This window comes from Jaculus jaculus, chromosome 3 (genome assembly GCF_020740685.1).
Source record: "Jaculus jaculus isolate mJacJac1 chromosome 3, mJacJac1.mat.Y.cur, whole genome shotgun sequence".
NCBI classification, from domain to species: domain Eukaryota; kingdom Metazoa; phylum Chordata; class Mammalia; order Rodentia; family Dipodidae; genus Jaculus; species Jaculus jaculus.
Window position 1 is genome coordinate 84,707,049 of NC_059104.1, and position 21,681 is coordinate 84,728,729.

The following is a 21,681-nucleotide window of genomic DNA, read 5'->3' on the forward strand; positions in this document are numbered from 1 at the left end:
ACACACACACACACACACACACACACATGTTGTGTGTCATTTCCTTTAGAAATACTCATGGCATCAAAGAAATATTAAGTCAGAATATCCTAGAAGCACTCTTCTCCTAACTATAATCAATCTAGAGTAGAGGTTGAATTTGTTATGATTCTCAAGAGACAGGGCCAATACTATGTCCATATATATAATAGGTAGATAGATTAAGATGATGGATAGATAGCTGATAGATAGATAGATAGATAGATAGATAGATAGATAGATAGATAGATAGATAATACATAGATGTAAATTAGCTCAAATGATTATGGAGATGTCAATTCTCAATATCTTCATCTGGAAGCTGGAAAACCAGGGATCCCTAGGTCAATTGGCTGGTGGCTGTTCATAGCAGATTAGGATGTATCTTCCTTACTTAATTCAACTGGCAATGTCATTCAGAAAGACTCTCACTGATACCAGGATTAATGATTTACTGAGTGTCTTTTAATCCAGTCAAGCTAGTTCTTAAAACTACCATAATACATAGTCCACCTCTAAAGAAATTATTATTTTAAGCATGGTATGATGTATATGATATGAAAGCATCTGCAGGAGTAATATCAAAGGAAGACAGAGCTGGATATGGAATATTGCTGTTCATTTAAGTTGCTAATGGATTACTGACCACATATAATGTACAAGGGATAGTACTGGCATTTGAGGACAGGATATAAGGATACCAAGATCCAGTGTGACCCTGCCATGAAATTCACAAACACAGACCTAGTGAGTATCCAACCCATGCAGTGTGGGCACTTGTTGGTGGTGAGTTAACAGACGTCTTAATTTCTTTAAAAGAACCAGGGTATAGCTTCATTTGTATAATTTTCGGAGATAGGGAGGACTTAATAGGTATTATGTCCCAAGACACAACACAATTATTAACAAAGTGAAAAAGGAACACTGGAGAACTGAAGTAGCATTTGATCACAGCAGGTTGAGGATTGTTGAAGCTAGAGATATGAACTACATTTGAAACGAAGTGTCCTCATTCCCAGTGTGGAGTAGGATAAATAAAAGACCTGCTTGCCTTGCCAGATGTCACCTTCTCACAACCTTCTGGAATAGTCTTGTGCCCTTACATATTCAACAGACCAGCATCCTGGGAAAGTTCAATGTGTACAGGGCAGAAAACATCTCAGGCAATTTAATTTAACCTCACATAATAAATCAACCTGTTAGTCAATAATGCAGAAGCATTTTTGCATGTATATGGTATGTATGCGTGTGTGTGTGTGTGTTTATATGTGTAGGCACAAATATGTGAACAGGTGCACACGTGGGCATGTGTGTGTATGTATATGAAGGCAAAAAATGTCAGATCTCGGGAATGCCATCTATCTCTTTTGAATCATGGTCTTTAATTGACCTGGAGCTCGCCATAGGCTAAACTTTTTGTCCAGTAAGTCCTGGGGATCCTTCTGTAGGACAGTTTGGATGTAAAATGTTCTGCATAGCCTCAAGTGTTTGAATAGTGAATCCACAAATTTCTGGAAAGATTGTGGAATCTTTAAGAGGCAGAGCCTTGCTAGAATATGGGTCACTAGGTTGGGGTTTGAGGGTATTACAGACCATCCCAGCTCAGCTTGATGCATTCAACATCTCTCTACTTCTTCTCTGCTGATATGGAAATGTGATGCCTGCTGTCTGCTCCTGCCAGGCTTTACTTTGATCCACCTCTCCAGTGCTGGGAAGAGAGGTGCATGCCAACATTCCAAACATTTTACATTAGCTCTGGAGATCAAAATCAGGTCTGTGTGTTTGCAAGACAGTTCTTTCACACACTGAGCCATCTCCACAGCTACAGAAGTATTTTCTTTCTGCAAAATGGATAGCTCAGAATAATGATCTAACCAGCACACTAATAAAAAGAAATAAAAGTGTTTGGAAAAATTCTTTGAAAATGTTAGTGGCTAATTTGGGAATTCTAGATTGTGTACTAGAGAGATGAGGTAAACCTATTATTAAACAATTACAATACATGAGGCACATTACATAGAAGATGAACCCTTATTTTTATTTTTATTTATTTTTTGTGGGAAAAAGAAGTTTATTTTGGCTTACAGGCCTGAGGAGAAGCTCTAGGATGGCAGGGGAAAACGATGGCATGGGCAGAGGGTGGACATCACCCCCTGGCCCACATAAGGTAGACAACAGGGCCAGGAGATTGTGCCAAACGCTGGCATGGGGAAACTGGCTATAACACCCATAAGTCCACAATGCATGGCCTCCAGGAGGCGTTACTTTCCAAATCTCTATCAGTTGGAAACCTAGCATTCAGAACACCTAAGTTTATGGGGGACACCTGAATCAAACCACCACATTCTGCCCCTGGCCCCCATAAACTGATATCCATACATGATATAAAATATAGTGCATTCAGTCCAACTTTAAAAGTCCTCATAGTTTTTATCAATTCCAATGATATTCATACATCCCCATAGTCCAAGGTCTTTTAACTGAGATATTATACAAAAAAAATCCCTCCAAACCTATAATGGCACAGAATAAACATTCACAAGATGGCACTGGACATAGCAAAGAAATATTCAACCAATACAAGATTTAAAGCAACCAGGGCAAACATCAAACTCTGTAGCTTCAAATCTAACAACTCTAGCCAGTGACAAATCTCCAAGTCCAATAATTCTAACCTGCAACAAGTCTCTGGAGTTCCAATTCCGCTCCTCCAGCTAGGCTATTCACAGTCCTGGAAAACTTCATGGGGCTGGCAATTTTCCTTAGTAGCCATCTTGTGGTCCTGGCATCTCCATTGGGTCTCCACTGCAAGCCAGGGTTCATCTTTATGGCCCCATCGGGTCTCTATGCAGGCATCCAGCAAACCTGCTTCACACTGCCCATGGCCATTTCAAAACACAAGACCATGTTGCAAACTCAATGACCCTCTCTTACCTGCATTTCTTATGCTCCACAATACCAGGTGGGGATGCCAATTTGTTAATCCAGGGGGGAATAAAACAGACTTTGAAGAACAGGACACTCCTTGGGCACTCAGGCCCCTTCAAAAGAGTCTACATTCTTCCTGTTACCCCAGTGCAGGTCAGCTGGCTCAATCTCAAAAGTTGTCATCTCTCAATTGCAGATGAACGGGCAGCAGTTCACCCAAAGTTTTTTTTTTTTTTTTTTTTTTTTTTTTTTTTTTTTTTTTTCCTGTGCCATATCCCTCTGCTCATACCAGTTCATTTCTTTTTTTTAATTTTAAAATTTTAATAGCATTTTCCATGATTATAAAAAAAATATCCCATGGTAATTCCCTCCCTCCCCCTCCCACTGATATTGTATATATGTAAGTACAATGATGGTGATGGGGAGGTAATATGATGGAGAATGGAATTTCAAAGGGGAACCCTTATTTTTATAATTGCTACTTATCTCAGACCTTGTATTCCTGATCTGAGAGGATATTTCCAAAACCTAATACTATCACTGTACCTAGAGAATGTTGTGTGAGGGTTTCTGCCTCTTATAGAAATATAATCTTTATGATGCTCTCTCTCTACACTCCAGCTTAATAACCAAGCCATTTCTGCACACTATTATTATTATTATTATTATTATTATTATTATTAGTTTTTCGAGGTAGGGTCTCACTAGCCCAGGCTAACCTGGAATTCACTATGGAGTCTCAGGATGGCCTTGAACTCACGGCAATCCTCCTACCTCTGCCTCCCGAGTGCTGGGATTAAAGTCATGAGCCACCACGCTCGGCCTCTGCACACTATTATTAAAGTGGGTTTTAAGGTCCCCTTTCCTGAACATCAATTTTGAAATTTTGCTTACCATAATGTGGGAATATTGGATCTATATTCTTTATTATTTCCTTTTCTGGACTCAAACCAGCTAGCAGTCCAACTATGGCTGTCTATGTATATGTGTAGTAGATGATAGATGAATGGTTGGATATGAGAAAGTCTCAGAATCTGAACTAGCAGTTTCTACATTCCATACTTAAAGGTCAATGTTTGTGATTATATTATTGGCACATAACCAGAAACTGACTTCTTCAGGCATATATATCTGTAGACCACAGTAGCTCCTTTGGCAGCACATGGCATAGAAGCAATATAAAAATGCATTACAGGTAAAGGGGAAGACCAACACAATAACGCCCCAGGCCAGGTCACAGAAACTTGCTAACCAGCCCCTCCATTACTCTCACATCTTGATAAACATAGACAATAGTCCATATAGGCAATCACAGATCCCATGACAAATATCTCAAGTATTGTCAAGTGAATCAAGAGCAGAATTTGATTTCCCTATACCATTTTACTTTTCCAGAATTGTTCTGTGATGTGATACTCAATTATGCAGCCAAAAACATACTTTGCAATCTGCTGGACCAAAGCTATTTAAGGATTGTTTTTCCCAAGAAAGAAAGAAGTTCTAAGGAAAAGATATATACATGTTACCACAGTTAACTTCAATAAATTGAAATGTTCTCATTTCCCTCATAACAAACATTGAGACATTTGGCAAGACACAAAACATTTTTGCTTCTCTAATTCCCCAGCTGTAAAAAATTCCCCATCTGTACAGAAGTAAGTAAAAGGTGATCTCTGCATCACACACATTATATATTGTGGCAAACAAATTGAATATTGAATTGGGAATACATGATACATTTAAAGGTATTATTAAAATTAAAACAGCAGACATTTAGAAATATATAATTACAAATGTATCTTCTTTTAATTTTCCAATGCATGCATGTGTCCATATAGATTCTGTAAGGGTCCAATAAGTGCAAGTTTCCTTGGTGGAAGGGAGAAGGAGATATAGATAGATAGATAGATAGATAGATAGATAGATAGATAGATAGATAGATATATAGATGGGATATGACTTCAAATGAAAATGTGTGATCTCCAGAGTCTTTGAGGTGTTGCTGGTCATTCAAAAGGTCTACAGAAGTTTTTCTGCCTTTGCATCCTTGAATTAAGTGTCTCAGGGTATCAAAGGACAGATATATAAAATGACCTATTAGAATTCAGATATGTGTTTGGCCTTACTTTCAGAAAGACTAAGTACAGAGAAAAGTAGGGCAGTCAGATAAGACAGGGGTAATATCTTTGAAGAGCAAGATGGGGCAGGAATCTATAATTTGAATTTGAGTTTAGCATGGAACTTTCCAGAGAACATTCAGACATTTCCTTCACAAATAATTCAGTCATCTCCTTAATAGAGACCTTAGGCATGATATAATCCTATACCATATTATTAGGTTACAAAGGCTCCGGAAAGGTAACTTACCTGTCAAATCACATTGATACTAAAAAAAAAGGAATAACTATTGTTTTGAACTGTGATATATATATGCAAATTATTATATATATGCAAATTAGGTGTAGTACAAAACAATATGTTATGGGGGCAAAAAGCTGAGCATTGAATTTTGAATATATGTCATATTTAAGAAGAATCTTTGGTGTGTATGTATGCACGTGATATATGTGCAAACATGTGCATATGCATGTGCCTAATGCACACATGTATAGAGGCCAAAGAAAGATGACAGGTGCTCTTCTATATAATTTCCCTCAGGAAGTCTCTTACTGAAATAGAACTCCCTGTTTTTAGTTACACTGGCTAGCCATAGAGTCCCGTAGATCCTCCAGTATCTGCACCCATCATTACTAAAGTAATGTATGTATGACCACTCATGGACTTTCATATTAATACCGGGGCTAGAAATGAAGTCCTTATGCTTACACAGAAAACACTCTTACCAGCTGAACCATCTCTCCAGCCTCTTTTTTTTTGTTTGTTTATTTGTTTTGTTTTTGAGGTAGGGTCTCACGCTAGCCCAGGCTTACCTATAATTCACTATGTAGTCTAAGGGTGGCCTCAAACCCATGGTGATCCTCTTACTGCTGCTTCCCAAGTGCTGGAATTAGAAGTGTGCAACACCATGCCCAACTCCTCCACCCTCTTAAAGGCATTTCTTAATCCAATGCAGGAAGCATTTAGAAAGTTGAAATCATAAATTTTCATCTTTCATTATGTAAGTAAATCACATTTTGCTGTAATACATTTATGGAGTTACCAATGCATTCAAGTGTCCACATAGAACTATGATGATTTAATAGGAATGAGATTTTGAACTTCCTCACCATAATGAGTAGCCTAGGTATGGAAATTCCAAAGCTCCTTTCTAGGCAAGAGTTACAAGAGGAATTAACTGCAGCTCCCATGTAAAAGCTGAGTGTAGTTTGATGCATGTCTGTAACTGCAGAGGTAGGCAAGCAGAGACAAGGAATCTCTCAACTCACTGGTAAGTTAGTCTAGTGAAATAAGTGAGCTCCAGTTGCAGTGAGTGACCTGTCTCAAAAAAATGTGGAGAGTATTGAAAAAGACACCCAATGTCCACTTAAGCACCACTTGGATTTACATGCCTATATACATATTCACAAGTAACCACACACATGTAAACATACTTAAATGCATGCATACCACACACATACACAAAAGTACCCAATTTAAGAATGTGTTATAATATTGGAAATGAGACAGCATTATCATCATTAATCACAAATTAGTGAAGGATTAGTGAAGTAGAACGAGGATGGGACTACATGGGAAAAGATTATCAAACACAGCTCATTCAAGAGAGGACTGGGTTATATCATGGTATGAGTTGAGAATGGCCCATGCTGTAAGGGAGTTGATGCATAAATCAGAAGCAAGGATATTGGAGGGTGATTTGGTTGTACACTTGGCTCTACCATATCATTGATCTATTCCCACACTTAGATACCATGAAGGCCTGTGTCTGTTGATGCAAAACAGAAAAAAAAGTAACACTTGTCACACAGTAGCTGCTCGTGCCCTCCCATCATCACAGAACATTATTTTAAGATAGGCAATTAATATAAATTTGTCATGAAATATCAGTATCTGAGGAAGGGCAACAGGAGAAAGACATTGCAATGGAAATCAGCAGATGGAGATATGTTTAAAACATTAATTAACATGGTAAGAGCATTCAAGGTATGAAGTATTTAGTACAAATTAGGGCACTTAAATTATAAGGTCACATCCATGTGCAGAGTGGACCTAATTGTGGAGCTGATGCATGAGGAAAAACATGTAGTTGAGGAATTATGCCTCAACTGCAGAAAGAGTTAGGAGACATGGGGGATAGATTCAGAAGGTTTAGTCTATATTTAACAGCAAATTCAGGAAAAGTAATTTCAAAATATCAAGGAATCATGCAAGTCATAATAGCTTACAGAACTCTTTTTAAGATAGCATACAAAGGAGTAAAGAAAAAATAAGATTCATTGTAAGTACCACTCATTTTAAGAAACCAATGGAGATGATCTCAAAAGCAATATGAAAAATAATTTTTGAACAAAAATACCATTCCTAGCCACATTATCATTTCAAGTATGAGAACTAAACAAAGATATCTTCAGAAAGGAAGTCTCTAAAATTTTGCTTCTCTGAGTGAGTATTATTAATTCAGGTGATTCTAAAGCAAGGAGGATTGCATACAAATGGAAGATTGACCACCTAGAGCTACTTCTGTGTCCTCTGAATATCTCACTGAAACAATAAGAAAATGCTTTAAAAGCAAAGCTCTCCAGAGAAGTGGAAGATGAGAGAGAAGTAAATAATAGCTAAATTTTAGATGCTGCACATCAGATGGACATGTAGGAAAACAATTCCATGGCTAGAGGAAACAAGATGCCAAATAGGCAGGAGGAAAGTCCAGTGACAAACTCAATTGATACAAGCACCTTCAAACCACCCAGTCATTGGAGACATCAATCTTTTTAGCAGCACAATGGAAGGGAAGAGTGAAGACTGGTTGCAAACTATTTAAGAAGTCATTAAGCCCACTCACTGATTCAGGTGAGCTCACTGATTGTCTTTCCTTCACCCTGACAAAAGCCTGGTGGTTTGTATTTTAGAAGAACATAAGAGCAGCATTATGTATAGTGAGTGCATACCCAGTTCAGTTAGCACAGGAGCAAGGAAGGGTACTGAAAACAGCAGATTTAAGTGCAGTCATGATAACTGGATATTGACAACCCCAAATTCTTCTTTCTTAAATTATTATTATTTTTTTTTTTAGTTAGCATATGTGGTGGTTTGAATGCAAATATATGTCACCCATAGCCTGAGGTAGTTTTGATTAAAGATAGGCTTCCTACTTAAGTCTTCCGCATGCGGAGCCCTGCTGGAGGAAAGGGTGGATTTGAGACCAACACTGCTAGGTATGTGGAGAGCCAGCTTGAGCTCTGGTGTCCGTGCTTGCTGGTGTTGGCTCTTCTCTCTCTGGTGTGGGTGGAAGCTGAAGTGAGCCAGCTCCATGATGAAACTTCCCCTGGAATCTAAGACTGAAATAAGCCCTTCTTTCCAGCAACAAGAAGGTAACTGCAGCAGCAGAGGGATGAGTTTCATTATGGAATTTTCACACATGTCATTTATACCTTGCTCTCATTCATACCCCTCTGCCACTACCCTACCCCCACCCCCTGATGTTTCAAGCTATTCTTTTTTCTTTGAGTTGCATAAACTTACAGGATACTTTGTAATCTCTGGATCATGTATAAATTCTGTAATTACTAAAGCATGGTAATTAACATTTCTGTATTCTTAAGCAAGCAAACTTTTTACTAGCTTATATTTATTATGGGGTATAGAGTGAAATTTGAAATTTCAGTATCTACATTATGTATACATTCACATAATTTATATAGATTGAGTAAAATCAGATAAATTGATGTTTCTAATTTCATTATCATTTGTGTTTAGAGTCTGAAATTCTCTCTTCTGGTTTCCTTTGTTGTGACTTGACTTGTGTGTGTGTGTGTGTGTGTGTGTGTGTGTGTGTGTGTGTGTGTGTGTGGTGTAAGCATGTGTGTAGAGGTTAAAGCAAAACCTTGGGTGTCATCCTCAGGAACACATCTGCCTTGTTAAAGCAAGGTTTCTCACTGGCCTGGCTGGCCAGTGAGTCTCGGGCATTTGTCTATGTCTGCCTCTGGAGTGCTGAGATTACAGGTACATATCACCACTCCCAGCTTTTTAACATGGGTATTATAACTTGAAACACATGAAATTTTTCTTTCTTCATTTAACCTATTAAACTTAATATAATGTTCTCTCTTCCTGAAAATGATAGCATATCTTTTTATAGTTAAATAATAGTCCACTGTACTTCGATATTACACTTTTATCCATTCATCCCCTAAGGAGAACATAGGATAACTCCCCACCTTAGGTATTATGAAGAGTGCATTTACAAAAACAGGAGTGCAGGTGTCTTTTCTGACATGGTGATGTCATTTCTTTTACCCAGAAGTAAGCTAGCTCTATCCTATGTTTGCTTTTTATGAAAGCTCCGTACTATTCTCCATGGTGACCAGAGAATTTACATTCCCACCAACAGTGTGTAAGAGCTCCTTCTCTCAAAACTTATTAGCATTTGGTTTTTTGTGGTTTTTTTTTTTTTTTTTTGGCTTTTTCCAATGAAAAGAAAAACATTCTAACTGAGGTGAGATCATTTCAAAATGACACATTTTATTGGGGTTTTGACTTGCATTTCCCAATGCCTAACGATGTTCAACGTGTTTTCTTAGGTGTGCTGGCCATATGTATTTCTTCTGAGAAGTTTCTATCCATATTATTTTTGCATTTTTCTTTTCTTTTTGCCTTCTCTTGTATTTCTCCTCTTCCAATTTTATTTGGATTTTATTTATTTATTTATTTATTTTTTTTGGCTAAGAAGTTCATTTATACATTCTGGCTATTTATACTTTGTTGACGAAAGGTTTGAATTTTCCCCATTCTGTGGGCTGTCCGTTTTGTAGACTGTCTGTTCTGCAGGATGTCTGATTGTTCTTTAGGTTGTGTGTCCTGCAGGTTGTCTATCTGTTCTGCTAGCTTTCTGTCTGTTCTGTAGGTTGTCTGTTCTGCAGACTGTCCATCTGTCCTGCAGGCTTTGTTATCTATCTGTTCTGCAAGTTGTCTAAGTGTCTGTTCTACATATCATCTGTTCATCTGTTCACTCAGTTGGGTTGGTTCCTTTGCTATGCAGAAGCCTTTTAGGTAAAGACTATCCTATTTACCTAAGTTTGCTCATTTCCTGTGCTTTGGGGTATCTTATAAACAATGGTGTCCATATCAATATGTTAAAGTATTTCTTTTATGTTATTTACAGCATTATCAGTTTTAGGACTAATATTTAGATCTTTGAGTCATTTGATTTGAATTTTGTGTAGTGTGGGAGATAGAGGCCATATTTCAATATTCCAAATATGTGAATCCAGTTTTCCAACACAGCTTATTGGGGAAGTTATTTTTTCTCCTCTGTATTATTTAGGAAGTCTCTATTAAAAAGTTGACTGCTGGGGCTAGAGAGATAGCTTAGCAGTTAAGGTGCTTGCCTGCAAAGCCTAAGGACCAATGTTCAATTCTCCAGTATCCACATAAGCCTGATGCATAAGGTGGCACATGTGTCTGGAGTCCATTTGCAGTGGCTAGAGGCCCTGGCACACCCATTCTTTCTCTATCTATCTATCTATCTATCTATCTATCTATCTATCATCTATCTATCTATCTACCTATCTATCTATCTATTATCTATCTTTCCCTATCTATCATCTATCTATCTTCCTATCTATCTCAAATAAGTAATTTTTTTAAAAAGGAAAAAGTTGGCTGTAAATCATGGAATTATTTTGAGACACTATTTTATTCTATAGTCTATATGTCTGCTTTAATGCCAACACTGTACTCTTTTAATGAGTATGGCTTTGTAGTACAGTTTGAAGTGATTAACATGATATATCTAGCATTGTTGTTTTTTTATTTTTATTTTATTTTATTTATTTATTTATTTTTTCTCCAGATTGCTTTGGCTGGCTGTGGCCCCATATAAATTTTTATATGCTTTTGTCATATTCGGTGAAGAATGTTTTTGGTAATTTGATGACAACACTCTTGGATCTATTAATTGCTTTTGGTTTTCTAATCAGTTCTATGATTAATGGAATTTGGCTTTCTACTCACTAACCAAGAGCTGAACCAAGGTTTTTTTGGCAAATCTCACTATGACAAGAGGAAATATTGAAAGAAATCAACACAAAGGTTTTCCCCATTAATTGGCCTAGCCATGGTCTCAAATCTACAACCCACAGATAGGCACTCTGGACTTCGAGTGAATTCTGGTGACAGTGTTTCTGAAGTAAGGTATGAGAGTAAAGGACTTGTGAACCACTGAAGGTAATCCATATGTGAATAACAAATGAAAGCAAGCATGAATAATTTTTGGAAGAAACAACTGGCTCAAAGAAATAGAAAGCTGTGGTAGTTTGAAGGTATGGTCCTAATAGATTCAGGGTTGTTTTTTTTTGTTGTTGTTGTTGTTTTTTTATTAAAGTTTGTAACTTGGGACTCCAGCTTTCTGGCTGGAGAAGATGTCATTGGGGACTCTCCAGCCCAAGGTGTGTTCCAGAAGCAGATCTGATTCTAGCCCAAAGGTGTAAGAGAGCAGTGTGGTCTCTTGTGGGGTCCCTACTCTTTGCTGCTGGCACATGTGTTTGTGCTTGCTGCTCTTTGCTGTGTGTGCTGATGCTGGTGTTTTGCTTGCAGCAGATTTTCTCTCTGCTTGGATCCATGGAGGTAAGCAGCTTCTTCTGCCATTGATGGAGATTCCCCTTGGGTTAGTAAACTTAAATAAATTCCTTCCTCCCCTAAGCAGCTCTTGGTTTGAATGTTCATCCCAGTAACATGAAACTGTATACAACAAAAGCTATTGTTCTTCCTTCTAAAAGTTACCATGAACTTGGAGCAGGGTGCTAAGTAAAGATACCTGCAGCAGTAAAAAGAGGTCCTTGGTCTTATGAAAAATTTTACCAGCAAGGAAAAGCCACAGACAGCCTTGAGGAGTTCAATCATGAAGTAAAAAGAAAAATGAGGCTAACAGGAAAGCAGATCTGAGAAAGTTCTCTAGAAGACTCTTTAGAGAGGTAGAAATACACAGGACCCATCCAGATCACCAGCTCCAAGGTACTTATGACATCCAGGGTGGTAACTAGAGTGATCTGAGTAAGGGAGACTAAACACAGTATCTTGGAGGGAAACTTGCAAACAGGATAACAAGGAAAGAACTTCATGTTACTAGTTTCAGATGCTACCACATGGGCACATCAAATAAAGAGTGGAGGTATCATTACCATGAGCAACCAACAGGTGCTGGGGCATTGGTACCTGGCAAGTAGTATCACACAGTGAGAGAGGCAGAAGCATGAGGCACTGGGCTGAGCATCACATTGAAACAATGACAGTTGGCTTAGATGGTAGTTCTTTCTGACTTCACTGTCCAATGGATTGCCTGCTAAGAAGGCCCTGCTGAGACTACAGTACATAAATTCTTACTGGTAGCAGGTGAGCCTATTAGTCTGTATTCAGAGCATTCACTGTCAAGATAGCTGAGTTTTACCTTGTGCTGGCCATATGTCAGGCACTCAGTACCATGGGATCCTAGAGTAACATGCCTAGAGTAAACAAAAGTTTTCTCAAAACTCAAACAAGCAAAACAAAACTAGTCAAGACCAGAGGAGTAAACAGCCATGGCTTACCAAGGACAGAGCCTTGCTCCTGTCAGAAAAGCACCAGAGACCCTCTTCTCAGGGGCTCAGCCACAGCAACACTGTTCCTTGACTGCAGTTGGCTTTGAAAACTTCTAGGATCTTCCCTGGTCCCTTTTGAGCTATCTGGGCAATGATATACTGGAGACTTCCAATGTCACACATGGATCTTCTTACACACTTACCTTGTGTGCTCTCTTGAGCTCTCCTGGAGCCATAACTCACCTTCATGTCCTAACTAGGTCTCAGAGCCCTGTGACACAAAGACCACTGTAGCAGGATGCAGACCACCTCTGCAGCCAACCTTTGTCTAGAGCCTAGGTTTAGAGCAAGCTCTAACCTTTTCTTACCCCATAAAGGATTGGAAAGATAGGAACAGGAGGAGTTGATATTAGGAAGGAGAAGATAAAAACTGTTACTCAGAATATGGTTGTTAAGGCTAAACCTGGCAGGAAGAATTTAAGAGGAAGATTTGTATGAACTCCTACCTTCAGATGTTTTGGTCTATAGTCCTTGGCTCTATTAACTCTGGACCAATAATGAGGCAGAACAACAGCATGGAGCAGAGTATAGTCCTCACTTCATGATGGACAGGAAGTCAAGTAAGATATAGCCTCAAGCACAACCCACCCCTATAGAAATAGAAATGACCTATTTCTTCAGCTAGGAACTACCTCCTAGTTTATAGAACCTACCAAAACAGTACCACCAGCTGGGAACCAAGTGTTCAGGTGATGGGCTAATGGGGAGTACTGCATATCCTCACAAAAGCAGGGAGTGTCAGAGAAGATAGTGTTATCACTGGGTGGCATCTCTGGGAGCTACCAGGACAACATGATCTAACCCACTTCACACACAGTGCCTGGCATATAGTAAGTAGAAGTTATCATGGTGATTGGTGTCTTTAATGCAAAAAAAAAAAAAAAAAAAAAAAAAAAAAAAAAGCTCCCCTGTTATCAGTAACAGTACAAAGAAAAGAGGGATCATGAAGTGAGGGAAGCGAGGGCTGTAAGGCACCGGGCCATCACTGGGACCTGTGTCTTCTTTCTGTTCTCTAATCATCACAATAATGCCTCCAAAACACCACTTTACACCAGATGTTACAGATGACAAAAAAGAAGCTTTGAGAGAAAGAATAAACTTCACAGAGCTAATAAGCACCTATGCCAAGATTGGAACCAGTTTAACTATAAAGTTTTGTCCAATGTATACAGCCCCTGGTTTTTAGCATATCTGCTTTTAGACTGGTGTCACCTTCCAGAGCCAGAGGCACCATGTACCATCTTAGGGAAGGATGCTGACTGCTCTCAGGGAGTTCACTATCACAGGTATTCCAGGGGCATTTTGTTCTCAGTTGCCTCCTGCTAAAGGGCTATCAGATTACAGAATTTGGCCTGGAGGCATTCAGTTCCCTCCCCTTTTTCATTTCTCCCTAAGTTCGTTTTCTTTTCATACCAGTCATTAGCTGAGCTCTGGGAATGGAATGTAAAATCTCCCGTCACCTAAGAGCCCTGGCCAGCTACAGCTCCTCACAGCTCCTGCAATCAGCTTTCCATTTAAGCATCAAAACCTCATCAATTAGACCTCAATGTACAGGGATCACGTGGCCTGCCGGTCACGCTGAGCCTGCCGTGGAAGAGTTCCAGAGGCCTCATTACTGGCCTTGAGCTTTTGTAAAATTCCTGAATAAGCAGCCCATGGAGTGTCTGCAGAAGGGCTGCATTAAAAAAAAAAAAAAAAAAAATCCCTGGCTTTAACAACTGCTTTTATGGACAATTTAACACTGTGGGCTGCCAGCTGTGTTAATGCTGACCCCCTTCCTTCGTGATGTTGCGCCTTGTGAAATGGACATGAGATATCAAGTCCAACCACCCTGCCCCTAGAAAACTGTGATTTTATTATCACCCAGGATCTACCATGATTTTATTTACATCCAAGTCTTGGGGGTCAATACCAAAAGCCAAAAGGTTTTCATCACAGTCGCTATGAGCACACACCTGGCACATCTGCCCATTCTGCAGCAAGCCTGCACTCCAGCAATGAACAGGTCAGAAACAGCAAAAGATTTAAGAGGAAGAGAGAATAGAGTTTTGATCCCCATCACACTAGAACCACTTCAGTGAAGGGGCTTCTTGCCCGAGCTAAGAGATGCTCATGTCCTGTGAGTGGTTGGCCTGCTCAGAACACCCATGGTTCTCTTCTGCAGTGTGAAGACCCAGGAATGGACCGTCAGTGTGCTGCTGTGTCTGTTAGGGTACAGGAGCACTAACCACACTGACCACATTCTCCTTGCACTGAGGAATAAATTAGTACTGCCCACATGACATTTTACAGTGGAAAATACCATACCAGTGGGCTCACCCCAGAGCCTGTGTCTTCCTGTTATATACAGACTCCTCTGTACTTCTTGATTTCCCTTCTCCAGTGAACTAGTAGGAGGAACTGAAGACAGAAGGCTTGAAGTCTACTTTAAAACTATTAGAGTACTCACAAAACCTACAATTTTATCTAAAGGAGTTGGATTAAGGACATTGTTAGAATTGAAACAAATATTTAGTTTAGGAAGTGTTGCATTTGGAAATATAATATTTGGGAGGAAAAGGGAATTTCCTTTTTAAGTTCTGATTAGACTATGAATGTACATATTGAATTAATATTCATGCTACAGAAGCATTGTATAACTCTCCAGTGTTCCAGTAGGTAATAGACTTCATTTTCCTATAAAGCCAGATAAAATAATATAGGCAACCATCCTGTAAGGAAGTAAGCTCTGTAATAGATTGTGAAGATCTATACACAAGGAACAATCAAATAAAATGGTCACATATATTGTTTAGGTTTTGGTATAAAAAATAAATAAAAGACCTGATTCTAAGTACCAGGCAGGAAATATGCACAAGGAACACAGAGCACCCTATGGTTATTCTGGAAGAGTTTAGGAAACAATTGGAAGAGGCCTTCAATGTCAGAATGGAGCCAGGTTTGGCTCAGTAAGAATACTATTTTCAACAAATTTTAAGTTTATCAAATATACTTAAATCTAAGGGATCCTAAATACACACACTCACTACTCATACATTTGTGTTGGTACTGCTAACCATGTATAAGTGACTAGGAAAAAAAATTGATTACAGTAAAAAAAAAAAAACCTAGTATGTAAGTAAATTAAGTATTCAATCTTCCTCTCCTATACAAACCTGTTAAATATCCTGTTAATTTATGAAGAGAAACCTCTCTAAAAGCTCTTCACATCATAAATGGAAAAGCAATGAAAACATACTACTACTGATAGCTCTAAGATGATTGACTGGGTCAATGCACTGAGTGAACATCAGCTGAAATGGTCTAGAGACAGATGACCATGCATTCTGAGGCCTATGAGGAAACACAGACCCTACCTCCACCTGGTGCAAGTTCAGGGCCTAGCCAGCCAACTGACTGTCCTATAGAAGGAATACAAGGAATAGGCAAGCAACTACATTTCAATGCCTCGGAATGAATCCTTGAGCAGTTAACCTATGTAGACATCTAAGCATGCTTGCTGAGTGTTGGTATAATGGGTCTTTTCAGAAGGGAATGGGTTTATGGATGGTACTGAGTGGCTGGATGGCATTAGAGTGCTATTACTTTACCTGAGTGTTTGTCTCAGTTGTAGGCTATGTTTTTGCATGATACTTGTATCTTTTTATACTTTACAACAAAAAAGTTAAAATATACTGTGTGTATCAATGAGTTGGCAATAAAGTCCTAAACTAAAAGTCCAAAAACTGGAGTAAAAGGAGACTTCAGAGTGTAGGAAGAGAACTGAAGACAACCTCTAGCCCAAGGGCAAATGCAGAATCTCATCTCAGTGTCCTTAAGAATGTCTTTTGTGAAGGTATCTAGGGGCTCCACGTTGGTAGGACACCAGGGTTTTCATCACAAGTAGATTAAAATCTTGTATAAAAAAGAACAACTTAAACTTAGCCCTCACACCTAAAGTTCCAGAGCATAGGAGCTCATAATAAAATTCCCACATGTAAAAGAGAACCAGGAACCTCAGTAGGAGAACAGAAGGGACTGGTAGGCCAAGCAGGCTTGCAAAGAATCCATACACTGCAGCTCAAAGAACATTGTAATAACTGCACTAAGTGTGGTTACAGAGAAAAAGTATTAGATGCCGGGTGTGGTGGCACACACCTTTAATCCCAGCACTTGGGAGGCAGAGGTAGGAGGATTGCCATGAGTTCGAGGCCACCCTGAGACTCCATAGTGAATTCCAGGTCAGCCTGGGTAGAGTGAGACCCTACCTCGAAAAAACAACAAACCCCCCGCAAAAAAAGAAGAAAAGAAAAAGCATTAGATGCCTAGCAAGTAGATTTTTTAAAGTATCTAATACAATTTCAGCAATGAAAAAATAAATACAACTCAAAATTATGACTAGGTACATGGACATTCAACTTATTTCAAGCATAAGGAAATAGTCAGTGGCACAGCAAGGTTCCCACCAAGAATAAATGGACACCCAGAACAAAATATAAGCAAACATCTATTTGAAGGAATCTAAGAACTATATGTGCTGAGAGGAACTTTTTGGAAAGAAGCCAGTCTCAAGAAGTGAGTCAGTAATACATTGCAGCTGACTTTTACTTCATTGTATTTGTGATCTGATATCCCAGCAGAGGGACATTACCTGTAGGCATAGAAGACAGGACACATCTTTCTTTTGACGGTCTAGAAAGCTACAGATACTCCCCCCACAAAAAGAAAGAAAGAAAGAAAAAAAGTCAGACTTAAGGAGTCCAATGCATAAACAAGGAAAAGATGAAGATTCAGATTTAGCATATTTTCTCTTTCAAGACATACAGCAAAGTCTGATGCTAATTGTAGCCAAAGACTAAGACGTGAGGCACAAAGCCACTGTCAAAGCAGCCAAGAGTCAGTGGAGCGGGCTCTCACGACACGAGAAAGGAGACAATGGGTTTCAGAACCTGCCACTGGGCAGATGCCCTTGTGGACTCAGGCTGTCCTATGAAACTCCTGGGGCAGGGATAAGTCACAGGCAGACAAAGTGCATTGCCCAAAAAAATAAATAACAAAACAATATTTCTGTCATTTTTTGAGACAAGAGCTCATTCTGAAACCCAGGCTGGCCTGAAACATATTCGGTAACACAGACTGGTTTTTACTTGAGAATGATTTCCTGTTTCAACCTCCCAAGTGCCACTATGTGGCATAAAACTATTTTTGAATAGTTTACCATTATTTATGTAATTAAAATGCAAAGCAATGACATACAAAGACAGAGAGGTTTAGTGAAGCAAAGATATATGGTTTATGCATTGTTAAAGGATTTTTTAAAATTCTATTAAACTTCAAGGAAGTATATTGCAATCTCTGTATTTACCAATATCAACTCTAGATATGATCAAAATGATAAAAACATACAGTAAATAAAAATATCTTACTTTGTTGCTTGCTTAATCCAAAAGGAAGAAAAAGAAGAAAACAACAGTAACATGGAACAAAATGAAGTAGAAAAATGGTACACATTCATTAACTATGCTAGTAATTTCATCAATTTCAGTATATATAAATTAGACTATATCCAATTAAAACATTAAGGTCAATCTAGTCTTAAAATACTAATATTTATCAAGAATCAATATTACTTTCAACTTCTTGTGTGGACATATCCCTTAAACTGGACAAATTGTGTATCCTTAAAGACATTACATCTGAAAACCAATTTCTTAAGAGTCAATCCAAGAAACTAGCCAAAAAGAGTAAATTAAATCCATGGAACCTAAAAAGAAGCAAAAGGACAAATGTGGAACTTATGAAAAAAAATAAAGTCATGTAGCAAAAAATTTAAGAAAACTAACAATTGGTACTTTCAAAACAAAAATAAAATTAGTGCATCTCTTAGAATTGTATAAAGGAGAAAGAAAACATTATAGTAAATAAAAATGAGATGATAGTATATATGAAATTTTAAAAAGTACTTTTATTTATTTATTTGAAAGTCAATAGAGAAGAAAGATACAGAGAGAGAGAGACAGAATGAATGGGCTGACTAGGGCCCACCACGTGCATCTGGCTTTCGTGGGTGCTGGAGAATCCAACCAGGGTCTTTTGACTTTGCAAACAAGTACCTTAAATGCTGAGCCATCCCTCCAGCCCCTTTGTAAAACTTTTGGTGAAATTCACGGTGATAGATAGCTCCACTGTGGAGTTGTTTAACATCATGGAAGTCAGTTGAGAAGAATACTGAAAAAAGAAAATTACAAACTTGGGTATTTTTATATCAAGTAAAGAGTGGTTTGACAAATATAAAATAAGTATTGAAAATTAAATTTATATTTATCATTCAAATTTAAATTTATTTAAAAATCAATTTCTTTAGAACTTGTTGCCTTCATCAGTAACTTCTAAAATTATTTAAGAAAAAGTATAACAACGTGACAAAATATCTACCAGATAATAGAAAAAGGGTGACCATTTCATAATTCTTTTTAATAAGACATCAATTTCAGGATTATGAATACTGATGCAGTAATTATAAAGGAAATGAGAACCAAGCTATTTCATAATGATGGATACAATACATAGACAAGACAATGTTAGGAAAGAGAGTCCAAGCTGGGTGTGGTGGCGCACACCTTTAATCCCAGCTCTCAGAAGGCAGAGGTAGGAGGATTGCCATGAGTTTGAGGCTACCCTGAGACTCCATAGTGAATTCCAGGTCAGCCTGGGCTAGAGTGAGACACTACCTCGAAAAAACAAAGCAAAAAAATAAATAAAGAGAGTCCAAAGATAAAGATGATAATATATCATAGACCGACTGGACTGTGTTCTAGTGATATAAGATTGGTTAACTTTCAGATTCAAGCATTGTAATTTGCTGTATAGAAAGAAAACAACCCTTTTATACAAAGAGAAAAGTACTAGAAAAATTTAATCCTCATTAATTTTTAAAAGAACATTTTTCAGCCTGACATAATGGCAAACGCCTTTAATCCCAGCACTCAGGAGTCAGAGGTAGGAGGACCATCATGAGTTTGAGGTCACCCTGAGACTACATAGTAAATTCCAGGTCAGCCTGGACTAGAGTGAAACCCTACCTCAAAAAAAATGAAAACAAAACAAAAACAAAAAGAACATTTATCAAATTAATAGTAGAAGCAAACTTGCATATTCTGACAATTGGTATTTTTTTTAATGTTGAAAGTAAATATCATTGCTTTTATACAATGTTGAAACTTCTTCCCTGAATTTAAATGAAACAAATGTGCATGCTATTACCAGCTCTATTTAGCACAGGCCTAGTGATCCTACGAAATGCAGTAGTAAGAAGAAGAAAGTAGTTGCATGCTTTTGTATAAAATTGGAATGAAAAAATAAAACTAATGATTCAAATACTATATAACATATTCAAATAAAATTATGATATATACATAAATTATTAAAATCAAAGGAAAATTTACCAAGATATCTGCATAAAAACCAACAATCAAATATATTTTACTTTTAGAACAAGTACAAAAAATGTAAATGAAAATTTGAAAAAGCCATAGGATAAAAATTCAAAAAATTCTAATAAGAGATGTTTAATAAGATAAGACTCTACATTAAAAGTATAAAGATTTAATGAGAGAGATTAAGGAAGAACTATTAGACACTTCAAAAGTGTTTAAAGAAACATAATAACAAATTTCAATAAAGGTATGTTAGATTAATAGGATTTCCATAGGAAAAAATGAATGTTTGATTCAATCTTATATATATGCTTGATCATATCTAGAGATGAGAAATAAAACAATATATATGTTTTAGGAGAAAACATAAAAGGATTTCTTCAGGACATTATGATTACCAAAGATTTCTTTAGCAACTCATGTTACCACCAGTCAGGAAAAAAAAAATAATTGATGTGCTATATTACATTAAAACTATAGTTAACCAAGTATGATGTCACACACTGGTAATCCCAGTTCTGGGCATCTGAGTTCATAGATACTGTCACATAAAATAAAAATGCATTCATTTAATTAAAAACTAAATAAAATTTTTAATTAGGAAATTGTACCCACCAAAAGACAATGTTGAAGGTGTGAAAGTATCTCAGTATTGAAGCACTTGACTAACAAGAGCGAGGCCTTTGCGTTAATCCTCAATCTCTGGCCCTGCCCACACACACACTCTTGAAGTTTTAAAAAATAAGCCATAGATTACAGAACATATTTGTAGTATCCAGCAGAGGATTTTCATCAATGATATCTCAAAATATATGAGTCAATATGAAAATGTAGACAACTCAAAAGAAAAATGGGCTAAAATCATAAATATGAATTTCTTTAGAGGAAATTTAAATAACTAATAAAAATATGAAAGTGGGCTGGAGAAATGGCTTAGCAATTAAGGCACTTGCCTGAGAAGCCCAAAGACCCATGTTCAACTCTCCAGATCCAACATAAGCCATATGCACAAAGGTGAGGCAAGGTCAAGATCTCACATGGCCACTAGGTGAAGCAAGCATGTGGAATTCAAATAGGTGCTGAGGCCGTGGCACACCAATTCTTTCACTCATTCTCTCTCTTGATGTCTCTCTCACTCTCTAAAAAATAATTTAAAATATAGAAGATATAAAAGTGGGCTGGTGAGATGGCTTAGCACTTGCCTGCAAAGCCAAAGGAGTTAGATTTGATTCTCCAGGATCCATGTAAGCCAGATGCACAAGGTGCCTCATGCATCTGAAGTTCTTTTGCAGCAGCTGGAGAGCCTGGTTTGCCCATTCTCTCTCATGTTTGCTCTCTTTCTTTCTCTCCCTCTTTCTCTCTCAAATAAATAAAACTAATTTTTTAAAAATATGAAAGTGAATTTCATTTATTACATAATGAATGGCAATTAGACTTCAGTATGAACACTAGAATAGTTAAAATACAAAAAGAAAGCAATTCTGAGTTCAAGGATGTGAAGCAGCTGTATCTCTGTAACACTTCAAGGATAAATGGCCTAAGAAATAGGGATAAATGTTGGAGCA